This window comes from Salmo salar, chromosome ssa05 (assembly GCF_905237065.1).
Source record: "Salmo salar chromosome ssa05, Ssal_v3.1, whole genome shotgun sequence".
NCBI lineage: Eukaryota > Metazoa > Chordata > Actinopteri > Salmoniformes > Salmonidae > Salmo > Salmo salar.
This window is the reverse complement of record NC_059446.1, coordinates 34,113,433-34,140,253: the sequence shown is the minus strand read 5'-3', so window position 1 is coordinate 34,140,253 and position 26,821 is coordinate 34,113,433.

Sequence of the window (26,821 nt, the reverse complement as noted above, 5' to 3'; positions counted from 1 at the left end):
CCCCCCTACCCCCCTGGGGGATAAGTCCAGGGAGGTGGGTCACCCTGCGCCTTCTGAACACTCATTATCCCACCAAAGTGATGGCCACGTTTGAAAATGACATTGAATTTTTATGCTGTATGATGAAAAGACCCATGCCTTGGTGATAACACTACAGCCATTTACAACTGATTGAAATGTGTGTTTCTTTCCTCTGTTTCTGTCCTGTCCTCTATGTGCTGCTGCTGGTATTGTTTATGACCTGGTGGAGAAACAGTCAATGTTATGCCAAAACAATTACAGAGATGGCTCTGGAAGCCATATTTGAAAGCCCCCTCTGTGTGTGTGTGTGTGTGTGTGTGTGTGTGTGTGTGTGTGTGTGTGTGTGTGTGTGTGTGTGTGTGTGTGTGTGTGTGTGTGTGTGTGTGTGTGTGTGTGTGAAGGAGACACAGTGGGAACCAGCACAAGTACAGTATGATGACCCCAAAATGTGTTTGAATCTGGCCATTCGAGCCGATGTGTCAAATACATAAACCTACCAAATGATCTGTATATTTTGACCAAACACCAGTCAAGTTGGACCAGCTAAGCGCACCATGATCCATTACTGGGTGTTGCTGTCATCTTCCATCTTCTTGGAAATGTTCTCGTGTCTTCAATCATCTGCCTATGTTCCTCACGCCAACTGATGGTTCATCTGAAGATGCAGGTCCTGCTGAGAGGTTCTATTCAAGGAGAAATATTCTCCACTCGCGTGTTCACGAAAGGATCCCGAACGATTTCAGAAGCATCAACATTCTAATTCTAAACGCCATCGCAATGAAGAAAAATTATGGCTTAACCTTCAACTGCCCCTTGTCAATGACTTGATCACAAAGAAGCGCAATACGAATATCCCCAGTATACCTTTGCGTTTGTAGTGCGCTGGCTGAGTGGGTGTCAGCAGTGGCGGTAGTTATTTCAGTAGCACAGTGTTTGATTCTTGTAACTCAAACATCTGGGCCTCTTCTCAGCATCGAGGACCATGGACCGGGGAGCCCACCCACCCGCTGATCAAGGAGGCAGGAAGAGGAAGATTACAGATGACACACATATACCTCCCTGTGCTGCTGTCTTTTGATGATGATCTCGGCTGGTTGACATAGGGGTTTTGATCATGTAGGATGAGGAGACGTGTGGAGAGATGTGGAGCAGCTCTCCTCCTCTGCTGCATCTAATCAGGGAGATATATGGAGGGCCACCCTTCATGTCCTCTCTCTCCCTTAGCTACCCTCTCTGCAGTGCAGGGGAATAATAAAAACATACGTTCACATATATACTATTTAAAAAAATATATATATATTTCACCTTTATTTAACCAGGTAGGTGTCACGCCCTGACCAGGTGAACTCGGGTCTTTTGGGTCAGGGTGTGTCATGTTGGGTATTTTTCCTTGTGTTAGCTCTAGGTGTTTATTTCTATGTTGGGTTCTGTCGATTCCCAATCAGAGACAGCTGTCACTAGTTGTCTCTGATTGGGATCACATTTAAGTTCCTTTTTCCCCCACGCTGTTTGTGGGGTGTTGCCTCTGTGTATTTCTGAGCAGTTAACGTATCGGCATTTTCTTGATTTTGTGTACGTGTTTAATTCAGTGTAAAGAATAAACATGTGTTCGCTCCCAGCTGCGTTTTGGTCCACTTCCTCGTCACCCGACGACGATCGTTACAGAACACCCCACCAAACCAGGACCAAGCAGCGGGAGGATAAGGAGCGCAAGAGATGGGCTCGCGAGGGGAAGGAGTTCTGGACCTGGGAAGAGATCATGTCGGGGAAAGGACCCTGGCGAAAGGATTCCCAGGTCGAGGAGGTAATGCCAGCCGGTGGACGGAGTCGCAGGCGGCGGTCGAGGAGGCCCGGAAGACACCCCCAAGAACATTTTTTGGGGGGGCGAATGGGGTGGTACGGAAGGGCAGAGGAAGAGCCCAGACCGCTGCTCTCGTGGGGGATGATGGCGAAGGAGGAGACGGAGATGAGGCGGTTGATTGAGGACCTGCTGAGGGAAGATCTGGAGGAGGAGCCATGGGATGCGGAGTTGCGCGCTGTGTCGCCAGTGCGCCCGCACAGCCCGGTGCGTCCGGTGGACATGCCCAGCACATGCCGTGCTAGGATGGGCATCCAGCCAGGACGAGTGGCTAAACCGGCTCCACGCTTCAGTTCACCAGTGCGTGTTCACAGTCCTGTCTGGCCCGTTCCTGTTCCCCGCACCAAGCCCACGGTGTGTGTCCACAGTCCTGCCCGGCCCGTCCCTGCTCCCCGAACCAAGCCATGGGAAGCGGAGTTGCTCGCTGTGTCGCCAGTGCGCCCGCACAGCCCGGTGCGTCCGGTGGACATGCCCAGCACATGCCGTGCTAGGATGGGCATCCAGCCAGGACAAGTGGCTAAACCGGCTCCACGCTTCAGTTCACCAGTGCATGTTCACAGTCCTGTCTGGCCCGTCCCTGCTCCCCGCACCAAGCCAGTGGTGCGTGTTCCCAGTCCTGTCCGGCCCGTTCCTGTTCCCCGCACCAAGCCCACGGTGCGTGTCCACAGTCCTGTCCGGCCCGTCCCGGCTCCCCGCACCAAGTCAGTGGTGCGTGTCCCCAGTCCGGCCCGGCCCGTTCCTGCTCCCCGCACCAAGCCAGTGGTGCGTGTTCCCAGTCTGGCCCGGCCCGTTCCTGCTACCCGCACCAAGCCAGTGGTGCGTGTTCCCAGTCCGGCCCGGCCCGTCCCTGCTCCCCGCACCAGGTCAGTGGTGCGTGTCCCCAGTCCGGCCCGGCCCGTTCCTGCTCCCCGCACCAAGCCAGTGATGCGTGTTCCCAGTCCTGTCCGGCCCGTCCCTGCTCCCCGCACCAAGCCCACGGTGCGTGTCCCCAGTCCGGCCCGGCCCATTCCTGTTCCCCGCACCAAGCCCACGGTGCATGTCCACAGTCCTGTCCGGCCCGTCCCTGCTCCCTGCACCAAGCCAGTGGTGCGTGTCCCCAGTCCGGCCCGGCCCGTTCCTGCTCCCCGCACCAAGCCAGTGGTGTGTGTTCCCAGTCCGGCCCGGCCCGTTCCTGCTGCCGCACCAAGCCAGTGGTGTGTGTTCCCAGTCCGGCACGGCCGTGTCCGGTCCACCGGTGCCCAATCCTGTTTCGGTCGACGGCTCCGCTCCGGAGCCTGAGCATGCCGCTCCACAGTGGTCCAGTCCGGGCCAGAGGGGTAGGGCTAAGGTGGAGGCGGGGGAAAGAACACGCCCGGGGCCAGAGCCTCCACCGAGGGTGAGGCGCCCACCCGGGTCCCCCCCCTATTAAGTTTGGTGCGCCGGGAGTACGCACCGTTGGGGGGGGGGGGTACTGTCACGCCCTGACCAGGTGAACTCGGGTATTTTGGGTCAGGGTGTGTCATGTTGGGTATTTTTCCTTGTGTTAGCTCTAGGTGTTTATTTCTATGTTGGGTTCTGTCGATTCCCAATCAGAGACAGCTGTCGCTAGTTGTCTCTGATTGGGATCACATTTAAGTTCCTTTTTCCCCCACGCTGTTTGTGGGGTGTTGCCTCTGTGTATTTCTGAGCAGTTAACGTATCGGCATTTTCTTGATTTTGTGTACGTGTTTAATTCAGTGTAAAGAATAAACATGTGTTCGCTCCCAGCTGCGTTTTGGTCCGCTTCCTCGTCACCCGACGTCGATCGTTACAGTAGGCCAGTTGAGAACAAGCTCTCATTTACAACTGTGACCTGGCCAAGATAAAGCAAAGCAATATGACACAAAGAACAACACAGAGTTACACATGGAATTAACAAACTTACAGTCAATAACACAAGAGAAAAAAAGTCTATATATAGTGTGTGCAAATGAGGTAAGATAAGGGAGGTAAGGAAATAAATGGGCCATAGTGGCGAATTAATTACAATTTAGCAATTAAACACTGGAGTGACAGATGTGCAGAAGATGAATGTGCAAGTAAAGATACTGGGGTGCAAAGGAGCAAACAAAGAAATAACAGTATGGGGATGAGGTAGTTGGATGGGCTATTTACAGATGGGCTATGTACAGGTGCAGTGATCTGTGAGCTGCTCTGACAGCTGGTGCTTGAAGTTAATGAGGGAGATATAAGTCTCCAGCTTCAGTGATTTTTGCAATTTGTTCCAGTCATAGGCAGCAGAGAACTGGTAGGAAAGGCGGCTAAAGGAGGAATTGGCTTTGGGGGTGACCAGTGAAATATACCCGCTGGAGCATGCACTACGGGTGGGTGCTGCTATGGTGACCAGTGAGCTGAGATAAGGTGGGGCTTTAGCTAGCGAAGACTTATAGATGACCTGGAGCCAGTGGGTTTGGCGACAAATATGAAGCGAGGGCCAGCCAACGAGAGAATACAGGTTGCAGTGGTGGGTAGTATATGGGGCTTTGGTGACAAAACAGATGGCACTGTGATAGACTGTGTCCAATTCGTCTGGAGGTTAGTTAACCTCTATGGGCTATGTGGGACGCAAGCGTCCCACCCCTGGTACACCCTATCAACAACAGGTGAAATATCAAGAGCGCCAAATTTGAAAACAATTATTAAATGTCATAATTCAAATTTCTCAAACATACAACTATCTTACACCCTTTGAAAGATAAAAATCTCCTTAATCTAACCACGTTGTCCGATTTCAAAAAGGCTTTACGGCGAAAGCATAAAGTTAGATTATGTTAGGAGAGTACATTGACAATAGCTGTGTGTAATGTTTTGTCAATTCAAAGACAGGCGTCACCAAAAGCAGAAAACCAGCTAAAATGATGCACTAACCTTTGACAATCTCCATCAGATGACACTCCTAGGACATTATGTTAGACAATACATGCATTTTTTGTTCTATCAAGTTCATATTTATATCCAAAAACTGCGTTTTACTACGGCGTTGATGTTGAGGAAATCGTTTCCCTCCAATAACCGCCAGTCAATCAGCACAACAAATTAAATAATTACTATTCGAAAACATTGGTAAAATATTATATTGTCATTCAAAGAATTATAGATTTACATCTCTTGAACGCAACCGGATTGCCAGATTTAAAAATAACCTTACTGGGAAATCACACTTTGCAATAATCTGAGCACTGCGCCCAGAAAAATACGCTTTGCGATACAGACTAACCGCCATGTTGGAGAGATCTAAAATCGAAAATACTATGTAAATAATCCATTACCTTTGATTCTCTTCATCAGATGTCACTTCCAGGAATCCCAGGTCCATAACAAATGTAGTTTTGTTCGAAAAAAGCTCATAATTTATGTCCAAAAAGCTCCGTGTTGTTAGCACATGATCTATGCCCCCCGGACTTGTCTTCATAAACGAGGGGGAAAAAAATATTTACGTTCGTTCAAACATGTCAAACGTTGTATAGCATAAATCATTAGTGCCTTTTTTAACCAGAACATGAATAATATTCAAGGCGGACGATTGCATTCTCTTTTAAAATGTATTGGAACGAGAGTACCCAACATGAACTCGCGCGCCAGAGTCTAATCGGCCACCACCGTTCCAAGGCTCTTGTTCGGTCAGATCTCACAGTATAAGACTCAAAACACTTTGTAAAGACTGGTGACATCTAGTGGAAGCCATAGGAAGTGCTCAAAGATTAATAAGCCCCTGTGTGTTTCATTGGCATAGGCTTAAAGGTAATTCAACACATCAGGTATCCACTTCCTGTCAGAATTTGTCTCAGGGTTTTGACTGCCATATGAGTTCTGTTATACTTACAGACACCATTCAAACAGTTTTAGAAAATTCAGAGTGTTTTCTATCCAAACCTGAACAATAATATGCATATTCTAGTTTCTGAGTTGGTGTAGGAGGCAGTAAAAATGGGCACATATTCTTTCAAAATTCTCAATACTACCCCCTAGCCCCAACAGGTTTTAACACAGTGTCCAAAGAAGGGCCAGAAGTAAACAGAATGGTATCGTCAGTGTAGAGGTGGATCAGAGAATCACAAGCAGCAAGAGCGACATCATTGACATATACAGAGAAAAGAGTCGTCCCGAAAAATTGAACCCTGTGGCACCCCCATAGAGACTGCCAGTGGTCCAGACAACAGGCCCTCCGATTTGACACACTGAACTATGTCTGAGAAGTAGTTTGTGAACCAGGCGAGCCAGTCATTTGAGAAACCAAGGCTGTTGAGTCTGCCGATAAGAATGTGGTGATTGACAGAGTCGAAAGCCTTGGCCAGGTCTATGAATACAGCTGCACAGTATTGTCTCTTATCGATGGAGGTTATGATATTGTTTAGGACTTTGAGCGTGGCTGAGATGCACCCATAACCAGCTCGGAAACCAGATTGCATAGCAGAGAAGGTACGGTGGGATTCAAAAATTGTCGGTGATCTGTTTGTTAACTTGGCTTTCAAAGACCTTAGAAAGGCAGGGAGGATAGATATACTGTAGGTCTGTAACAGTTTGGGTCTAGAGTGTCTCCCGCTTTGAAGAGGGGGATGACCGTAGCAGCTTTCCAATCTTTGGGGATCTCAGACGATACGAAAGAGAGGTTGAACAGGCTAGTAATAGTGGTTGCAACAATTTTGGCTGATCATTTTAGAAAGAAAGGGTCCAGATTGTCTAGCCCGGCTGATTTGTAAGGGAAGAGGGTAACATTTAGGGTGTAAACAAACTATAACGTCTTGTCCAAACAGACAAGAGCCTTCAACTTCCTGATGGTGTGTGTGTGTGCGCGTGTGTGTGTGTGGGTAGTGGGGGTTTGTGGGTTTGCATGAGATTCTATAGTTTGTTTGCATCCTAAATGTCACACTCTTCTCTACATAGTGTATACTATACAGGGGAATAGTGTCATTTGGGATTAGCATTTTGTCTGTAGGTGGAGGATGCAAACCCATTTGTATCAATGTGTCATTTAATATGAGAAGAGGGTTATGTTAGACAGCAGTATCTGGAGAGGTGGGTGAAAACTCTACTGTAAGCTGCATTCAGGTCATCAAAGGAACAATGAGCCAAAGGGTTTATCCAATTATAGAACACATCATTTGCACACAGGTACTGTAGGAGCCTGAATGAGAGTGAGGAAATGTGTTTGTGTCCACTTTAACCTAGTACCCTTATCATTATACTCTTCAGCCATGGTGAGAAATATAAATTGTCCCTTTCAAAAAATGTTAATGGATTATGTAAATGTTGACCCTTTAACCCACCCAACCCTTGCTGTCATAACCCTTAAGGTTTTGGCAAAACATGAGAGAGAAAGATTTGATCCTGAGTGTAGGTTATTTCCCTGACATCTGGAATCAAGGACTCATAAACCTAATCTTTAAAAAAGAAGACAATTTTGACCCAAACAATTACATAGGCATTTGTGTGAACAGTAGCCTAGGGAAGGATTTCTGTAGTATTATACATGTAAGAGTTCTAAACTTCCTTAATAACCACAATGTCTTGAGTAAAAGCCTATTTGGATTTATACCAAAACAACGCACGACTGATCATATTTGCAACCTACACACCCTGATAGATAAACATGTCCACCAAAATAATACCAAAATATACACTTGCTTTATCGACTTCCAAAAAGCATTTAATTCTGTTTGGCATACAGGACTGTTCTACAAAGTTATTGAAAGTGGTGTAGGGGGTAAAACATATGACATAATTAAATCAATGTATACTGGCAATACATGTAGCATCAAAATTGGCAAGGAAATTACAGAATTATTTAACCAGGGGCGGGGCCTTCACCAGGGTTGCAATCTGAGCCCTGCACTCTTTAATATTTACATCAACGAATTGGCCACTATTCTAGAAAAATCCTCAGCCCCTGGTGTTAGTCTCCACAATTCAGAGGTTAAATGCCTACTCTTCGCAGATGACCTATGCCTGCTGTCACCCACAGCACATGGCCTACAGCAGAGCCTGGACTTGCTAGAGCAGTACTGCCAGACCTGTGCCCTGGCAGCAAACCCCAAAAATACTAAAATAATGATTTTCCAGAGAAGATCCAGATCTCAAGCAATTAGACCAAAGTTCTCAATTGGTACAACATACATAGAGTACTGCACACACTACAATTACTTAGGTTTAAAAATAAGCTTAACTGGACACCTTAATGAGGCAGTGAATGAAGTGAGATAGAAAGCACACAGGGCATTCTACGCCATTAAAAAACAAATAAAAATGTAAATACTTATTACAATTTGGCTAAAACTAATTGTATATGTCATTGAACCAATTGCACTTCATGGCAGCGAGTCGTGGGGTCCACTTGCAAAACAAGATTTCACCAAATGGGACAAATACCCCCGTTCTGTAAGATTCTCCTACATGTCCAGAGGAAAACTACAAACAATGCATGCAGGGCAGAATTAGGCCAATATCCACTAATAATTAAAACTCAAAAAAGAGCAATTATGTTTAGGAAATATCTAAAATACAGTGACCCCCTCTCATATCATTACCAAGCCCTGCAATGCCAAGAGCTGAGCAAAGAAAAGAGTCCCCTCATCCAGCTGGTCCTGGGGCTGAGTTCACAAACCTGTTCTACAAACACACTGAATCCTCAGGACCAGAACATCCAATCAATCAGAATTAAACAAATTACAGCACAGTCAAAACAAACTACATTGGTTATTGGGAAACACAAGCACAAAGCAAAATGCAGTGCTATCTGGCCCTAAATCGACAGTACACCATGGCAAACTATTTGACCATGGTTACTGATCAAAACCATAGAAAAACCTTGACAAAGTATAGGCTCGGTGAGCACAGCCTTGCCATTGAGAAGGGTAGACACAGGAAAACCTGGCTTCCTGTAGAGGAAAGGTTGTGCTACCACTGCACAACAGCAGAACTTGAGACGGAGCTGCATTTCCTGACAAAATGTCAAAAATATAAAACAATTAGAGAGTGTCATTTTCCCAAATTTCAAACCCTTATTCAAGGTTTCCAAGACCTCTCTGATGAGAGTAGGCTACCCGTCCTGTTGGGGGAGGATGCAGAGAGCTGTGGGTTGGCAGCGCACTACATTGCTGCCTGCCATAAGTTGAGGGACAGTGTCTGACAGACCAATCAACCTGCACATGTCCTCTACTGTATGCTTATTGTTATTTTTCTATGTATGTTTATTTTGACCCTTGGTTATTGTTGTTACTGTTGTCCCGTTGACAATTTTGATTCTTATTATTTTCATATTGTAAATATCCAAAAGTAAGCTTTGGCAATATGTACATTGTTACGTCATGCCAATAAAGCAAATTGAATTGAATTGAATTGAGAGAGAGAGAACTTGTGCATACGTGTGTGTGAGACAGTGAGAGAGAGAGAGAGAGAGAGAGAGAGAGAGAGAGAGAGAGAGAGAGAGAGAGAGAGAGAGAGAGAGAGAGAGAGAGAGAGAGAGAGAGAGAGAGAGAGAGAGAGAGATAATGTGTGCATGCGTGTGTGTGCATGAGTGAAAAGTACAGTTTGAATCAGAGAGAGTCTGTGAGGAGAGGTGAGGTTCTGTCCCAAACAATAAAATACCTCAACTCTCTATCATAAAACACTTCCCTTGACCGTGTCGTGTCCTTACCCACAGTCAATAAAATATCTCTATTATCCATTTATGAATACACGTGATAATGGAATATTCCGGACTCCCGGGAGTCAAACCGTCACAAATGAGCCGTTGTGCGTGGCTCCATGTTAAACAGTCACTTAACGGAATGAAACAAGCTCGCTTCCCCAATGTGTCCATGGCAACAGCGGCACAGGGCACCGGTGAACAGGTCCAGGGATGCTTGGCAGGGCACCGTAAGCCTGGCCAGGTGTGAAATTACCTCCATACCCGTGTCACATGGACCGTGGCGAGAGTTTAACAAAAGAAACGTGTTTAAACCCAGAGATGGACTCTCTGTTATACTAATGCTACAACGGTCGAAGCAGAGCTTCTCGCTCAGATACCACGGTAACAGATTATAATAACGTCATGCTTAAAACAGATAGATTTGCCGAAATACAAGCAATGTTCTAGTCTTTCAAATGTTTATTTTGTCAATACCAATGGAATACAGTCATTAGATAATGAGTCCTTCTGTGTGTGTGTTTGTTTGTTTGTGTGTGCACAGGTACTGTATTTGCGTGCCTTCCTGCATGTATTCATGTGCATGTGTGTTCCTGTGTGACTGTTTGTGGCCATATGCTTACAGTTGTTCTAGAGACATCCTAGTGAGCTTGAGCAGATACAGGTAACTGCCAGAATAAAGGAAACACTTGAGTAAATGAGGGATACAAAGTATATTGAAAGCAGGTGCTTCAACACAGGTGTGGTTCCTGAGTTAATTAAGTATATGAACATGCTTAGGGTCATGTGTACAAATGCTGGGCCTGCCATTATTGTAGCCATTATTTTGGCTACCATGGCTATGTCCCCATTGGATGACAATGCCCCCATCCACAGGGCACGACCGGTCACTGAATGGTATGATCAGCATAAAAACGATATTAACCATATGCCATGGGTATCTTAGTCACCAGATGTCAACCCAGTTGGACACTTATCGGAGATTCTGGAGTGGTGCCTGAGATAGTGTTTTCCACCACCATCAACACCAAATGACAGAATTTCCATGGAAGAACAGTGTCGCATCCCTCCAACAGAGTTCCAGACACTTGTAGAATCTATGCCAAGGTGCCCTGAAGCTGTGCTGGCTTGTGGTGGCCCAACGCCCTGTTAAGACACTTTATGTTGTGACAGACAGGAGTGGACAGTGAGAGAGTGACGCGCTGTGGCTCAATCCTCATAAGTGGTCACCACCGTGCCATCTGTAAACAGGACCAGGGAACGAGACAGAAGGGCACGGAGGGAGATGGAGGGACGGCGCTGCATTTGAACATGTGTTGTGGTCTATTGTGTAGGTTTCTAGGCCTGAAGGAAATATAGCTTTGATACTTACAGTTGAAGTCGGAAGTTTACATACACCTTAGACAAATACCTTTCAACTCAGTTTTTCACAATTCCTGACATTTAATCCCAGTAAAAATTCCCTGTTTTAGGTCAGTGAGGATCACCACATTATCTTAAGAATCTGAAATGTCAGCATAATAGTAGAGTGAATGATTTATTTCAGCTTTTATTTCTTTCATCACATTCCCAGTGTGGGTCAGAAGTTTACATACACTCAATTAGTATTTGGTAGCATTGCCTTTAAATTGTTTAAGTTGGGTCAAACATTTCAGGTTGCCTTCCACAAGCTTCCCACAATAAGATGGGTGAATTTTGTCCCATTCCTCCTAACAGAGCTGGTGTACCTGAGTCAGGTTTGTAGGCCTCCTCGCTCGCACACGCTTCTTCAGTTCTGCCCAAAAATGTTCTATAGGATTGAGGTCAGGGATTCCACAAGCTTCCCACAATAAGACTGGGTGAATTTTGTCCCATTCCTCCTGACAGAGCTGGTGTAACTGAGTCAGGTTTGTAGGCCTCCTTGCTCGCACACGCTTCTTCAGTTCTGCCCAAAAATGTTCTATAGGATTGAGGTCAGGGATTTGTGATGACCACTCCAATACATTGACTTGGTTGTCCTGAAGCCATTTTGCCACAACTTTGGAAGTATGCTTGGGGACATTGTCCATTTGGAAGACCCATTTGCGACCAAGCTTTAACTTCCTGACTGATGTCTTTGAGATGTTTCAATATATGCACATCATTTTCCTCCCTCACGATGCCATCTATTTTGTGAAGTGCACCAGTCCCTCCTGCAGCAAAGCACCCCCACAACATGATGCTGCCACCCCCATGCTTCACGGTTGGGATGGTGTTCTTCGGCTTGCAAGCCTCCTCATTTTTCCTCCAAATATAATGATGGTCATTATGGCCATTTTTGTTTCATCAGACCAGAGGACATTTCTCCAAAAAGTACGATCTTTGTCCCCATCTGCAGTTGCAAACCGTAGTCTAGCTTTTAATTGGCGGTTTTGGAGCAGTGGCTTCTTCCTAGCTGAGCTGGCCATTCAGGTTATGTCAATATAGGACTCGTTTTACTGTGGATATAGATATTTTTGTACCTGTATCCTCCAGCATCTTCACAGCGTCCTTTGCTGTTGTTCTGGGATTGATTTGCACTTTTCACACCAAAGTACGTTAATCTCTAGGAGACAAAACGCATCCCCTTCCTGAGTGGTATGATGGCTTCGAGGTCCCATGGTGTTTATACTTGTGTACTATTGTTTGTACAGATGGACGTGGTACCTTCAGGCATTTGGAAATTGCTCCCAAGGATGAACCAGACTTGTGGAGGTCTACAATTGTTTTCTGAGGTCTTGGCTGATTTCTTTTGATTTTTTCCATGATGTCAAGCAAAGAGGCACTGAGTTTGAAGGTAGGCCTTGAAATACATCCACAGGTACACCTCCATTTGACTCAACTTATGTCAATTAGCCTATCAGAAGCTTCTAAATCCATGACATCATTTTCTGGAATTTTCCAAGCTGTTTAAAGGCACAGTCAACTTAGTGTATGTAAACTTCTGACCCACTGGAATTGTAATACAGTGAATTTTAAGTGAAATAATCTGTCTGTAAACAATTGTTGGAAAAATGACTTGTGTCATGCACAAAGATGTCCTAACCGACTTGCCTAACTATAGTTTGTTTACAAGAAATTTGTGGAGTGGTTGAAAAGCGAGTTTTAATGACTCCAACGTAAGTGTATGTAAACTTCCGACTTCAACTGTATGTAGATGGGGTCCATTCCAAGTCATGTTCTGAATGATTCTAGGTGTGAATGCCTTTCCTCTAAGGAGTGACTGTGAGGTTCTGAAGGTAAAGATGATTAACATGGATGTAATCCAAATGTCAGTTTGGAAAGAGTTCAGTAGCGACGTTTTATTACCTGTAGTATACTGTGGCAGGTTTTCTATTGGATATGAGAAGAGAGACGTTTCAAATACATGTTAAGTGACTAAATGTACTATAAGTGATTCAACACCTCCCCAACTTAAAACTCATTTTGACTTTGGTGACTTTTGAAGCACATCAATGTGTGGTGACAAGTTCAAAGTCGCGCTGACGGCCATGGCTACTCAATGCTAAAACCGCATCTCAACGCTGTAAATATTCTGTGGAGTTAGTTTTGGAGAGAGACCCTTGTAACTTTTGAGTTTGTTCATCACCACTTCAAAGCCTTATACGATGACAGAACCAACATGTACCTCTCCTTCTTTTGATCTCTCAGGACACTTAGAGCTACAGTAGAACATGACAATCTGCCAGAGTGGCGGAGAGCCAACTTTCCCAACAAACAGAGAGGGTTTCACTTCCAACTTTCCTTGTACTTCCGCATCCTTGACGTGCCGTGCCCTTTCTATCTTTCTATCTTTCTATCTTTCTTTCTTTCTTTCTTTCTTTCTTTCTTTCTTTCTTTCTTTCTTTCTTTCTTTCTTTCTTTCTTTCTTTCTTTCTTTCTTTCTTTCTTTCTTTCTTTCTTTCTACTCCCCCCATCTGAGATATCTACTGCAGCCCTCATCCTCCGCGTACAACACCCATTCTGCCAGTCACATTCTGTTAAAGGTCCCCAAAGCACACACATCCCTGGGTCGTCATTGTAAATATGAATTTGTTCTTAACTGACTTGCCTAGTTAAATAAAGATTAAATAAAAATAAATAAATAAATAAAACCTTTCTTTTCTTTCTTTCTACCTTTCTTTTTTCTTTTTCTCTCTCTCACACTCTCTCTCTCTCTCCCTCTCTCTCTCTCTCTCTCTCTCTCTCTCTTTCCCACCCTCCCTCCCTCCCCCCTCTCTTTCTCTCTCGCTCTCTCTCTCTCACACACACACACACACACACCCTGCCTGTAAATACCAGCAGTGGGCAATACCAGCGGGACCAGAGCATGAAGATAGTGTACTGTACTGTACCGGCTGCATATTCATATAGTTTGTACACTGTCTAAGAACCGACCCTGTATTTTCATAAGAACTGTCTCTCTTAAAAGCGCAACTATAGGATTCTTTGAATGGACAGGATAGTGGGCAAAAAGGTAAATAGGATATCATTATCTGAGAATATATATTACTACTGTTCATTAGAAATACTGTCCGTTTCCGAATACCCATTCTAGCATACTACATTCCTACACTGTATACCGTGTACTCATCGTCACATACTATTTAGCACGTACCGTTTAGTAAAGAGTATGCAGTATGACATAGCCGCAAACCTATGGCTGAGTAGGTGGGGCGAGGTCGAGTACAGGTGGATTTTTCAACCGACATGCATCGAAATAACCAGCCTGATAATAGATAAATTCCAATGTGATTCATTTCTCTAAACTCTAAATAGAATAGGTATGGAGTTATAGGCCTACTCAGGCTGGTTATAGGCAGACTATCACATTTGACTGAAGACAGAAACATTTTATTTGGACTGAAGATGGAAACAGATCATTTCAACATATTTAGTGAAACCAAAGTGCTGTAAAATATATACATTAAATCAAATAGCCTAGTACACACACCAAAACTTTTCAAACGTTCAAATCAAAAGACTATTGTCTACATTTTAACACCACTGCAAAAAGCTTTGCTATTCGGCATCTTCCCAATAATGTAGCTTAGTTTTGTTGTTGGACTACATGAAGAGAACTAGGGCCTGTCACTTGCGGATGAAGAGCCAAAATCTGTGCAACATCCTGGCATTTAAACCATACTCGGTCTACGAAAATTCACAAACTATAACACATTCTATTTCCACATAAGTAATGCGCAATTGCGTTGTTTCTCGATATTCCTTGATTCCGGTAGCACATCCCCATATCTAATAGACCAGCTGTCGTCAAAGCCAAAGTGAGAATCACAGCCGAGCATTTAAAGTATACTCACTTTTCGAAATGTCACATACTATTAAAACCTTTTTTTACCCCCGTATACTCAAACGGCCTACTATTTAGGACAAAAGTATGGGTAGTCGGACATGGCCACGTTCTTAAAGATGAAACGTTTGTTTACCATCTGGTGAATGTTCTGTAGGCTGCGGCTTGTCATGGCCGAACCAAAAGAAACACATATGGACCTAAGTCTGATTGTTAACCCCTTGAGCAGGCGCACAGCTGTTCCATTTGGAACCCAGTACGGTCAAATCCATTGGCCAAACAGCCAGGTACAACCACACGGCAACCGTTGCCTTGACATTGAGCCAGCCTGGTGGAATTCCCGCCAGTCTTCCTGTCTGCCTCTACCATACACATCTCAGGTAGAGAGAGAGAGAGAGAGAGAGAGAGAGAGAGAGAGAGAGAGAGAGAGAGAGAGAGAGAGAGAGAGAGAGAGAGAGAGAGAGAGAGAGAGAGAGAGAGAGAGAGACTTTGACTTTTTGTCTTTCTTTACTGAAACATTCTCATTTCATTTAAAACTCACCACCCAACCTCCCCCTTAAAAATAAAACCAAAAATACATCCTGTAATGCATACATGTACCATACTCGCCTTTCCAGCAACCACATGATACAAGCCAACATCACAATACTCAAGACAATACCCACTCCTACAACCGTATATCCAAAACATCTTCCCCAGCTATACAGACAGCCCCCCAACACACCATATCTCCTGAAACATCTCCACACTTTTTATCATTTTATAGAACTCAAACTCAACCCTAAGGCGCGCAGAGACCATCCCATTAAACAATAATAAAGGGTCTGTTATCCCCCCACCTTTGACCCTGTTCCTCCTTGTTAGCCAAATAGCTAACTTTGCCTGAGCAAACAGAAAATTCAACAAAACACATTTTTCCTTCTCCTTACTTGAATACCTGTATCCCATTATGAACACCCCAACAGTAAAGACCACCCCCAACCTCTCACACAGACATTCCAACAGAGACATTAATGGCATTAATCTGGTGCACACAGAAAACACATGAATCACAGTTTCTTTCATTTTACAGAAATGACACTCCTGCCCGACTCCCGGTTCAACCCGTGCCAACCAGCTGTTAGTGGCCAGGGCTCCATGTAGAACCCTCCACTGGAGGTCCCCTGACCTCTTTGGTACTGGGGGTTTGTAGAGCCCCCTCCATCTAAAACCCACCATACTCTCCACCCCACATACCCCCTGCCACTGATGTGCCTTCACTCCTGTTAGGCTCCTAATGTTCCTCACCTTAACACAGAGGTTGTAGAGGGCTTTACCTCCCACCCCTTCAAACTCCCCCAGGCTCGGAGTGTTAAAATCTAACAAGTCCTCCAGACCCCCTTGCCAGTCTCCAGTCTCTGCCGTCACCTGCAGTGGCGGAAACATTGGTGGCCCCTCTCCCTTTGGCTGCTCAAACATCCCCCTTACCGGCTCAGACAGTGCCTCCTGGACCTCCTCCAGGAATCTCTCCAGCAGCCTAAGAGACGTTATTCCTGTTTGCTGTGCCAAGACTTCCGGGCTTTTCCACCCCTCCTCTCCCAGGAGTCTCAAGTCACCCAGCCTTTTTACACCCCCTGCCATCAGTTGCCTCTGCAGGGTGGCCGACTGGACCGATCTCAAAGGGATGGCTGGGTTGTGGAAGATAGGCTCCTCCCACACCCACAGCCCAGGCTCCACACCCCCTTCTCGTGTGTGCCTTAGCAGCTGCCAGGCCCTCAGCACCGCAGAGTAAAAATCGGAGAGACCTGCTGTACTCAGCCTCTCCAGCTTCATGAGGAACAGCTGCCGGTCCAACCCTAAATCTCCAGCTCTCCTCAGCAGCGCGCATGCTGGTTCCCTCCAGCCAACATCAGTATGGTACAGCAGTCTCTGTGCCGCCTTTAGCCGGAAAGCAGCCATCCTGCTCTCCAGTTCCACCAGGCCCTGTCCTCCTTCGTGGACGGTCATATACAACACCGCCGCCCTCAGCCAGTGATGGCCCGACCAGAAGAAGTCCACCAGCTTGCGTTGCAGGTCTGCGAGCAGACCGGCGGGGGGGGTTGAGGACAGCCAGTTTATGCCACAGGGAGGATGCCACCAGGTTGTTAATTATCAGCACCCTCCCTCTATATGACACTTGGGACAGGAGCCACCTCCACCTGGCCAGTCTTGACACCACTGCCTGTGACAGCCCCTCCCAGTTCTTCCTGACCCACCTCTCCGAGCCCAGGTACACCCCCAACACTTTAAGCCCTTCACAACCCCACTGCAAACCCCCTGGAAGCAGAGGAGGAGCCCTATCCCCCCATGCCCCACATAACAGAGCTTTGCTCTTGCCCCAGTTTACCTTAGCTGATGAAGCTCCCTCGTACACCTTCAGACTGGTCTCCAGTGCCTGCATATCTTGACCATCCCTGACCATCACAGAGACATCATCTGCATATGCTGACACTGCTATGCCTGTCACCACACCCATACCTGTCCAGCACACTCCCTGCAGTCTCCTGCGTAGCAGGCCTAAAAAAGGCTCAATGGCTAATGTGTATAACTGCCCAGATAGAGGGCATCCTTGTCTAATGCCCCGTCTCACCCAGACTGGCCTACTGAGCCCCCCTCCCACCTTAACCATACATGATGCCCCAGCATACAACAGCTTCACACAGGTCAAAAAACTCCTCCCAAACCCAAACACAGACATCACATTAAACAGATATTCATGGTCCACTCTGTCAAAAGCCTTCTCTTGATCTAAAGAGACCAGTCCAAAGGTCACATTAGAACCTCTCGACAAGTCCAACATGTCCCTAATTAAGAACAGGTTGTCCGTGATTGAGCGTCCCGGTACACAATATGTTTGGTCCTTATGTACTATCGAGTCCAAGTGGGACTTCAGTCTGTTAGAGAGGACCTTGGCAAATATCTTGTAGTGCGCACAGAGCAATGCCACAGGCCTCCAGTTCTTAAGTTCACACAAGTCCCCTTTTTTGGGCAGGAGAGTCAGAGCCGCCCGACGGCAGCTCATCGGCAACTCTCCTACCCCGATGCATTCACGCAACACGCAAAAGAAGTCCTGTCCAATTATTCCCCAGAATTTTTTATAAAACTCCACTGGGAGTCCATCGACCCCCGGTGCACGACCGGGGGACATCTGGGTTACGGCCTCTGCCAGTTCATGGGACAACAGAGGAACGTCCAAATCGTCCCTCTGTGCCAGAGAGAGTTTAGGGAGTTCTGTGAACAAGACCTGAGCACACAAAGGATCACACTCTTCTGCCCTATACAATTCAGTATAAAACTCCACAGTCCGCTCCCGCATCTCACCCACCACAGAGGTCACCCGCCCATCAGACAGCCGTAGACAATGCATACCCTTGGCTTCACTGCTCTGTCTTTCCAAACCAAAGAAGAAGGAGCTGGGAGCATCCATCTCCTTGAGCATGGAGAATCTAGCTCTTACAAGTGCTCCCTTTGCTTTAACCTGGAAAAAACTGCCCAGGTCCCTGCGTAATTCAGCTAAATTAGCCTGGAGGCCTACATTGCCTTGCCCCACCATCTCTACCTCCATCTCACTAATACACCGCTCTAGTTCCCCCAATACTCTCCTAGCCTCTGAGGATGAGAGAGCTGTGTATTGTTGACAGAAAAGCCGAATTTGGATTTTCCCCACATCCCACCATTGGCTCAGAGACTCATACTCCTCTATTTGCTGCCTCCACCTTTCCCAGAAGGTCTGGAAACCTGCGCAAAAAGTGGCATCTTTTAAGAGCTTTACATTGAATTTCCAATAGGATGCCTGCCGGGGCCCTGGTGAAATAGACAGCCGAGCCATGGTTATGTGATGATCGGAAAACCCCACCGGGAGAATGGTAGCGCCCAACAGCCTATTGCTCCGATTCCTAGACATATAAAACCGATCAAGTCGGGCTGCACTCACCCTAGCCCCAAAAACCTTCACCCATGTGTACTGTCTTGTGTTCGGATGTTTAGTTCTCCAAACATCCACTAAGTCGAACTGATTAATAATGTCCCTTAACACTCCCACTGACACTGAATGAGGCTCTTCCCCATTTCTGTCTTTTGTAAAATCCATTGTGCAGTTCCAGTCCCCTCCGACCACCAGTGTCTCCTCAGGCGCTACCTGTGAGAGTTCCTGTCTAAGACTCCCAAATAGAACCCCTCTTTCTCTCCCTGTGTTAGGCGCATACACATTTATAAAGACAAAACCCATGTTGTTAATTTCTGCTTTAACAACAAGGAGCCTACCCCTACACACCTCCTTTGAGGAGCACATTTTTACAGACAGACCCGGTGCAAAAAGGACTGCCACTCCTGCACTAAGATTTGTCCCATGGCTCAACACACTTGCCCCTTTCCACCAGAGCCCCCAATCGACTTCATTCAACACATCACTATGTGTCTCCTGCAGAAACAACACCTGTACTTTTTTTTGTTTTACATATTCACCCAACACACTCATCTTTCCCGCATCTCTGGCGCCATTTATATTGAGCGAGCCTACCCGTAGAGTCTCCATAAGAAGTGGGAGAAAAGCCAGCAGAGAAAAAAGACCAATAGCAAAGCTCAAAAGTCCCAGTGTCAGAAAGAAAGTATACATCTAAACAGTGTCCGAAGGTAAACCCTTACGCACTGTTGTGACCCACTTCCTCAACCTAAACCGTTTCCTGGGTGAGAGGACACCATGCCCCTCATTTTTCACAGCATGTTGTACTGATCGTACAAACTTTCTTAAATCAGGGAAAAAAGCCTCAAGATTAACTTTTTTCCCTTGGTCTCATTCAGGAACCTTGTCAGTTCTCTCAATGTGTACTTAGACCCCTCTGCTTGACTGGCTGTCAGCTCCGGGCCTATTGAAGAGGAGTCTGAAAAAAATATCTCCTCATCCTCTTCCTCAGACTCACTTTCCTCCTCATCTCTATCTCCCACCCTGACCACCTGCTCTTCCTCTCTGGTCATGGCATCTCCCACAGCAACAGGCAAAATTTCCATTGTGCCTTTAACCACACCCTTTTTCCTTTTCCGCTTGGCACCCTCCTCCTCCCCCCTAGTCTCTTACACTTCCCCACTATACTCTCCTCATCCACTAGCATAACCTGACTAGACCTAGCATCCTCTACACCACCCTCCATAGCATGACTAGGCCCAGCATCATTTACACCATCCTCCATATCATAGCTAAGCCCAGCCTCAGCTACCCCACCATCTCTAGCCTGACTAGGCTTAGCCTCCACTACCCCACCATCTCTAGCCTGACTAGACCCAGCCTCCGCTACACCACCATCTCTAGCCTGACTAGACCCAGCCTCCACTACACCACCATCTCTAGTCTGACTAGACCCAGCCTCCTCTACCCCACCATCTCTAGTCTGACTAGACCCAGCCTCCGCTACCCCACCATCTCTAGCCTGACTAGGCTTAGCCTCCACTACCCCACCATCTCTAGCCTGACTAGACCCAGCCTCCGCTACACCACCATCTCTAGCCTGACTAGACCCAGCCTCCACTACACCACCATCTCTAGTCTGACTAGACCCAGCCTCCTCTACCCCACCATCTCTTGCCTTACTAGACCCAGCCTCAGCTACCCCACCATCCCTGGTATGACTAGGCCCAGCCTCTGCTGTCTGCATCTCATTTCCCCCTGCACTTTGACCTCGATTTCCCCCACCGGCGCTTGTACCCTCACTTTGTCTACGGCCTTTATGTGGGCACGCAAAGCTCTTATGCCCCAAATCCCCACACTCAAAACACCGTAGACTGTCTGTGCTGGCAAACCCTGCATAGAGCCCCTCCCCATGCCTCACTTTAAAATGCACATTTAGCTGTTGCTCATTGTTGTTCAGGAACATAAACACTTGCCTCCGGAACGAAACAACGTGCTTAACAGCAGCTGCCTGAAAACCTGCCGACAGTACACGAAACCCGCTAGCAAACTTACCAAAACGACTCAGCTCTTTCCTGATTTGATCGTCCGTAATAAACGGAGGTAAATTTGCAACAACTACTCTTGTCGAAGGGGTAGAAAGAGGTAAAACTGGCACCAACACATCCCTTACAAATATTCCGCTAGCAATTAGCCTACCAACCAAATTTTCTCTTTTCATGAACACCACCACCGCTTTGTTCATTCTAGAAGCAGAATGTATAAATTCAGCTCCTACCTGTTCGCTGACCGCGAGCAGAACCTCCTCCACCTTAACTCCATTCTCAGGAACACACCTGAATCCATGCCGTATCGACAGCGTCTCCTCCGCGCTAGGCTGAGAAGCCATCGCGCATACCACACCTTGCAAACCCCAGAAACCTTACTCTGTCTTCTTCCACCCTAACTCTGAAAAAAAACGGTGGATACCGCTAAAACAAATATTGCATTAACCCTCCACCATAGAAAAAAAAATGTAAGAAAAAGATCAAGAAAAGAGTCTAGAAAGTTAGTTAGGACAGAGTCCTCCGCACCAAACACTCAAACTCCAAAAAACTCCCAGCATGCAGAGAGAGAGAGAGAGAGAGAGAGAGAGAGAGAGAGAGAGAGAGAGAGAGAGAGAGAGAGAGAGAGAGAGAGAGAGAGAGAGAGAGAGAGAGAGAGGTCAATATATCTTCCCTTTTCCTTGGAATCATCTGTCTAGCAGTAAATGTGTTGTCACACCACGGATACAGTGTGGCGCTAAGCGTGTGCGAGGAGTGAAACGTTTGTATAAAACGACCCCTGTGTGTCTGTGAGAGACAGCGTTCCCCTCCTCTCTCTTCCCCTCCTCTCCTCTTGGCTTGGGGAGGCCAGACAGCTTGTGTGTGACGCCTGGCGATGTCTCTGCTTCCCCTTGCCCCTCCGTGTGGCAAAACAGGCAACACGGGCAACACACACACACACACAGTCCAACAGCCAGCCAGCACAGATCCCTTCTAAGCAGCGTGTTGCCATTGCTTGGCTCACACCGCCTCACACACACCCTCACCCTGTTAGCCTAACATGGCCCTCTGGCTCCCCACATCCTCCTGTTTGCTACAATAACATGCCCCCTCTTGGCTTTCACCCTTTGTGGTTCCCCTAACATGCCCCCTCTTGGCTGTCACCCTTTGTGGTTCCCCGAACATGCCCCATAATCCTCCTTGGCTCCTATCCAGCTTTTAAAAAATATCCCCATCGTCCTTCTCTACTGCTGTCCTTTCTTCTATTTACTTTTATGTCACCCAAGCGTGGTTTCTACTTCCTGTCTCTACACCCTTGGGTATAGCGTTTTTCTCTTTCTACTTCTGTGTCTTGCTTCTGCAACCCAAAATCTAGTGTCTGTCTATCTACCCCAGCATCAGTCTGTCTCTCTCCCTCTCTTTCTCCTCCCTCTTCCCTCTCTCTTTTCCTCCTTCTCCCCCTCTCTCCGTGTTCCCTGGCCCGTGGCCGATAGCTAATGGCATGTTTCCTCTGTCAGAGGGTACCCCCGCCCCCCGGATGATCCTATCTCTTCATCACACCTCTCGGTGCTGCCCACCTGCCTCCAGATGTATTATGGTCCTTTTCCGTGCCGGTTGTTTTGGCAGCGGATCAGTGAGCCGTCACAGCCGTTTAACGGTTCAGGCCTCACCGGCTCACCGCACGCTGCCGTCCTGCCAGGGCACCAGTCCCGTCTCCCATACCCTGACCGTGAATAATTGATGCAGAAACAGATTCAGATATTTCGGGAAGTGGCGTATAAACATGGGGATTGTGGCTGTCTCAGGAAATCGATCTGTTCTCTGTTGCGACTGAGAAATTTGAAGAATTGTATTTCCCTCTGTGAATATATAGACCGACTGTTATGGTCAGCGCTGACATTAGAAAGGTGATGTAAGGTCACCCGTCGTCACCAGGGCATACGATCAGGATCGTCCTGCTCAACCCTGAAATGTATCTTTGGTGATATTATTTAAACAGAAGAAAACTTTGTCAGGGGGAGAACAGCAGTGAACGGTTGACCTGTGTGGGATGAATCATAATCATCACCATCCGTGGAGGAGTTGTTCTGCCGGTGTAGGAGACAGCAGACGGTGATGGTTATAGGAGATGTCAGCCATGCAGGAAGCTGCTTTCTCTCTCTACCATTCATTTCGGTGATGAATGGCGCCGAAAAGGATCATAAACACGCTGCTGTCATTGCCGACGCCTCGCCGCCATGCGCCGCCGTGTGTCCTCTGTGACCTTCAGCCTCTCAGTGAGACACACTCACTCACTCACACACACACACACACACACACACACACACACACACACACACACACACACACACACACACACACACACACACACACACACCTGAAACCGAACGTATTGTCCGTGAGACACATGGACCACTGATCAGTTAGAGAGATTGATAAAGACAAATCTGCTCTGGTCAAGTCAGGGTTTTCTTCATACTCTCTATCTGGCCATATCTATTGTGCCAATTCCGATTAATTAAGATGCTTAAGCTAAATTATTTGAATATGCCGATATTTGTAAAGAATTGCATAGTCATAGTGGTTTATTAGTTTGATAGCATCATTCTCGTGGACGCAATTAGCATGCGTATCTTATCAACTTTCTGATTAATTAATGACCATGAATCAAGCCAGTGATTTATGATAATTAGTGAATATCTAATTAGCAAACACATTCCCTCTGTGTTGTTCTTGCTTCCTCAACATTCACCTTTCCAATGTAATTGATGAAAGTAATTGATGAAATTCCTCAAACATGGTTATTCATCAGTTTGGCAACGTTAATCTAACCCGTCATCTTCCTCCAACACCACAACGACGTCTTTGTTTTTTCGAGGACGCTCCTGGTAGATAAATGGATAGCGTGCCCTAGGCGCCGGGGTGCTTTGTGTGGTGATTATAGACAACATAGATTTTCCATACTTCTATTGGTCTCTAAATTAAACAACGATGACCTCACAGGTATCGGAAATCATTGGCTCCTCATAATTCTTGAATGCCTTTATTTGCCCATAAGGACAAAGTGACCTATTCAAGGACATCAATTAATAAAGGAAGAGATGATAACATCATCAGACCTAAAATCAACCATCTTTGTTATTTTTTTATATAATGAAACATAATCAATGGGTCATGAAATATAAAGTAACTCTTTGGATTGAGGTAATTAGACAAATCTTCTCTTTCTCCTAATAGAAACTCTTTGGAAAACACCTAGGCCTCCGTACGACATGAAGAGATATGAAGCCCACCCTGTCCAGCCATTAAACACTAACTCATATGATAACTTAACATATACCTATCAAAGACAGCCACATGAGATTGCTCTCCCTTCAACTGGGATGACTTTCCCATTAAGGAGTCAACTTTGCGAGAAATAGAATTTTGTGTCATTATCTGGCTGATGCAAAACGGTTCATAGCTGCTGGCAAAAAAAGAACAACACAAATAAAGGGAGAGAGAGAGAGAGCGAGACCGAGACAGAGAGACAAAGAGACAGAGAGACAGAGAGACAGATAGAGAGACAGAGAGACACACAGACTGAGAGAGAGAGACACACACAGACAGAGAGAGAGAGAGACACATAGAGAGAGCAATAGAGAGACAGAGAGAGGAAGACAGAGAGAGAATGAGACAAAGACAGAAAGACCCAGATAGAGAGACAGAGACAAAGCAACAGAGACACAGAGACAGAGAGACAGAGGGAGAAAGACAGAGAGAGAATGAGAGAAAGACAGAGAGACACAGACACAAAGAAAGAGACAGAGACAGAGAAAGACAGAGAGAGAGACAGAGAGACAAAGAGAGAGACAGAGAGACAGAGAGCGAGACGGAGAGACACACATACAGAGACACAGGAACAGAGACAGAGAGACAGAGAGACAGAGATAGAGAGACAGAGATACTGAGAGAGAGACAGAAATAGAGAAAGACGTAGAGAGAGAGACAGACAGACAGACAGAGAGACACACAGACAGAGAGACAGAGATAGAGAGACAGAGAGAGAATGAGAGAAAGACAGAAAGACACAGAGACAGAGACAGAGCAACAGAGACAGAGAAACAGAGAGACACAGAGACAGAGAGACAGAGAGACAGAGATAAAGAGAGAGACAGACAGAGAGACAGAGATAAAGATACATAGAGAGAAAGACAGAGAGAGAATGAGAGAAAGACGGAAAGACACAGAGACAGAGACAGAGCAACAGAGACAGAGAGACATAGACGGAGAGACACACAGACACAGCGACAGAGAGACAGAGACCAAGAGAGAGACAGAGAGACAGAAAACGTGAGACAGAGACAGAGAGACAAAGACAGAGAGACAGAGAGATAGAGAGAGAAAGACAGAGAGAGAATGAGAGAAAGACAGAAAGACACAGAGACAAATATAGAGCAAAAGAGACAGAGAAACCGAGAGACACAGAGACAGAGAGACAGAGATGGAAAGACAGAGACAGAGACAGAGAGACAAACAGACACAGCGAACTAGAGACAGAGAGACAGAGATAGAGACAGAGATAGAGACAGAGAGAGAAAGACAAAGTGAGAAAGACAGAGAGACTGAGAGAGAGACAGAGAGATAATTAGAGAAAGGCAAAGAGACACAGAAACAGAGCAACAGAGACAGAGAAACACAGAAACACAGAGACAGAGAGACAGAGACAGAAAAAGTGAGACAGAGAGACACAGACAGAGACTGAAAAAGTGAGACAGAGACCGAAAGAGAGACAGAGAGACAGAAAAAGTGAGACAGAGACAGAGAGACAGAGACGGAGAGACATAGAGACAGAGACTAAGAGAGAGACAGAGACAGAGAGACAGAAAAAGTGAGACAGAGACAAAGAGACAGACAGAGAGACAGAAAAAGTGAGACAGAAACCGAGAGAGAGACAGAGAGACAGAGACAGAGAAACAGAGAGACAGATAAAGTGAGACAGAGACAGAGACCGAGAGAGAGACAGAGAGACAGAAAAAGTGAGACAGAGACAGAGAGACAGAGAGACAGAGACAGAGACAGAGAAAGAGACAGAGAGACAGAGACAAAGACAGAGAAAGAGACACAGAGAGAGAAACAGAGACAGAGGCAGAGACAGAGACAGAGAGACAGAGAGACAGGGACAGAAATAGTGACACAGAGAGACAGAGACCGAGAGAGAGACAGAGAGAGAGAGACCGAGAGAGAGACAGAGAGACAGAGACCGAGAGAGAGACAGAGAGACAGAGACAAGAGAGAGAGAGAGAGAGAGACAGAGACAGAAAAAGTGAGACAGAGAGACAGAGACCGAGAGACCGAGAGACAAAGAGACAGAGAGACAGAGAGACAGAGAGAGAGACACACAGACAGAGAGAGAGAGAGCGAGAGACACACAGACAGAGAGAGAGAGACACACAGAGAGAGCAATAGAGAGACAGAGAGAGGAAGAAAGAGAGACAATGAGAGAAAGACAGAAAGACACAGAGACAGAGAAAGAGACAGAGACAGAGAGACAGAGAGAGACAGAGAGAGAGAGACAGAAAGACAGACAGACAGACAGACAGACAGACAGACAGACAGACAGACAGACAGACAGACAGACAGACAGACAGACACACAGACACACAGACACACAGACACACAGACAGACACACAGACAGAGAGACAGAGATAGAGAGACAGAGAGAGAAAGACAGAGAGAGAATGAGTGAAAGACAGAAAGACACAAAGACAGAGCAACAGACAGAGAAAGAGAGAGACAGAGAGACAGAGAGAGAGAGACAGAGAGAGAAATACATAGAGAGACAGAGAGAGAAAGACATAGAGAGACAGAGAGAGAAAGACAGAGATAAAGAGAGAGACAGACAGAGAGACAGAGATAGAGAGACAGAGAGAGAAAGACAGAGAGAGAATGAGAGAAAGACAGAAAGACACAGAGACAGAGACAGAGCAAAAGAGGCAGGGAAACAGAGAGACACAGAGACAGAGAGACAGAGAGACAGAGATAAAGAGACATAGAGAGAAAGACAGAGAGAGAATGAGAGAAAGACAGAGA